The sequence below is a fragment of the Fundulus heteroclitus genome, chromosome 3, assembly GCF_011125445.2.
Source record: "Fundulus heteroclitus isolate FHET01 chromosome 3, MU-UCD_Fhet_4.1, whole genome shotgun sequence".
NCBI classification, from domain to species: Eukaryota; Metazoa; Chordata; class Actinopteri; order Cyprinodontiformes; family Fundulidae; genus Fundulus; species Fundulus heteroclitus.
This window is the reverse complement of record NC_046363.1, coordinates 25,926,881-25,929,108: the sequence shown is the minus strand read 5'-3', so window position 1 is coordinate 25,929,108 and position 2,228 is coordinate 25,926,881.

Genomic DNA, 2,228 nt, shown 5'->3' with positions numbered 1-2,228 from the left:
ATTAATATCATTATTATTTATTAAATAAACATGTATAGGCAATCATTTTATAATTGTAATAAATAAATAATCCCTAAAATATTTTGTTATAATACCTGAAGTCTTCCAATAATTTATCGAATACACAATATAATTAAATCTTAAATTCATTGATAAAATTTTATTTGATTATGTCTCAAAATTGCATAAAATTATTGGATTATTTATGTAATTATTTCATAATTTGTGCACTAGAATCTAATAGACCCCAACATCTAATAACCTGCATAGCAACTGAAGTCTCACACAAGATAAAAAATATAACATTTACTTATGTAATCACAGATGCTCGTAACCAATAATAAATACACATTTTATATAATTAGTTTGAAGTATGAATCTATTAAACAACGAAGCCTGTCTATAATCAGCAGAAAATTAATTCATTAATTTATTTAATGTATTTATTTTTAAACTGAATGCTAATTATCACATACATAATTATTTACTGACTTCTTGATAGGGTAAACTGTGCGCTGTTATCCACCGATAATAACATACATTCACTTATATGCTGGGATGAGATTAAATTAGCTTTATTTAAATACCAGCATCATAAATAATTCAAAAAACAGCACGAATAAAACATCTGTGCAGTTTTCACATCAGTATTATTACATTATTTTAACCCTCAGATGCAAGTCAAGACATAAACACACACGGCAATAAGCCCCCATCCATGTGCCACAGAGACACATGGCTGTACCTGCTGTGACCTTCCCCTCAAAGACAAGGAAGCAAAGGGAAGGGACAGCTCTCACAGACCTTTAGGCAACCCGAACAGGTTATGACTCCACAAACACAAATGGTGGACGAAATTCAAACCTCTGAGATAAAAAGCAGAATGAATCATACATTTCACACAAAAAAAAAAAAAAAAAAATGTTACCGCAATAATGAAACCCCATAAAGCCATGCCGGTGTCCTTTAAATAGGAGAGCAAAAATTGGAAACCACATTGGGGCAAAGCAAAATGCATCCATGGTGTGTCACCACGCGTCTGTTTCATCAGTGATCCATCTGGCTTAAACGTGAATTAAAAGGCTCTTGAAAGGCGAGTTATTTTTACAGTGCAGAGTGGAAGCTAGCTTTGGAGAAGTCTTCAGGGGTTAGATCGCTCCCATTTGGCCCTTGGTGTAAACATTGGAAGGCAATTTAGCATCTCCTCTTTGGCCAAGGCCCAGGGTGCTCTGTGAAAACTCAGAGAGGGTCGAAGCTCTGAACACACCACAGGAAAATGCAAATAAAACCTTCACCATTTTCAACATTTACTTAGATACGGACATAGATACCTTAAAAATTTAACATGATTTGAAGCTTTAAGGAATTTTTACAAATTACATGTAATGTAGAAAATTACATGTAATGTACATTCATGTAAAAAATTACATGAATTCAAAAGAACCTCCAACTTTTGAGCTTTTATGGGTTTTGACTGCATAATTAGAATCATTTTTAAAAAGTGCAGAGTTGTGTGCCAAAGTTTCAGTTTATGGTCGATTTCACAAATCCACACAGGATGCAAAGAGGGTAAAAAGCTGTATATGTGAACACCTTCAGTAATATTTGTTTAAACTTCTCAAGTTGCACCTTGACAACACACCATTTGCAGCCATTAGCACATTGTCACCTGTACGTCTAGATTGATATTTGACTACTCGGTAATTTAACCTAGTTGGTTTCAGGTCTTCTGACCAGATTCAGGTTGAGACTTTGGGAAGATCATTGCAGAAGCTTCATATAAACCTGCTTTATCCATTCAAAACCTGTTTTGTGTGGTTTGGCATTACCATCTTGTTGGAACACACACTTGTGTCAAAATTTCAACATCTGACCCAAATGTTCCCTCTCAAATAACAAAAAAAAAATCATTTGGAGGCCTACGACGAACAGAAATGTCCAGCAACGCCAGTTTCACTGTCCTCAATGAAGTCAGTTTTACAAATCCTCAGCCCTTAGACCGTGCCAAGCTGCTGCACCAAAATGCAAGCCTTCTTCCTCAGCTGAAATTTGCAGCTGTTGGACAAGCCAACAACCTTCTGGAGAAAGGTTTTATGCTCAAAGGATGCAAAAATGTTAGCTATTTGGCCATAAAGGCAAGACATATGTTTTGTAAGAGTCAGGGTTCGGGTTACAAACGTAAGTAAACTGTATCTACTGTCAAGCATGGTGGTAGCTGCATCATGCTA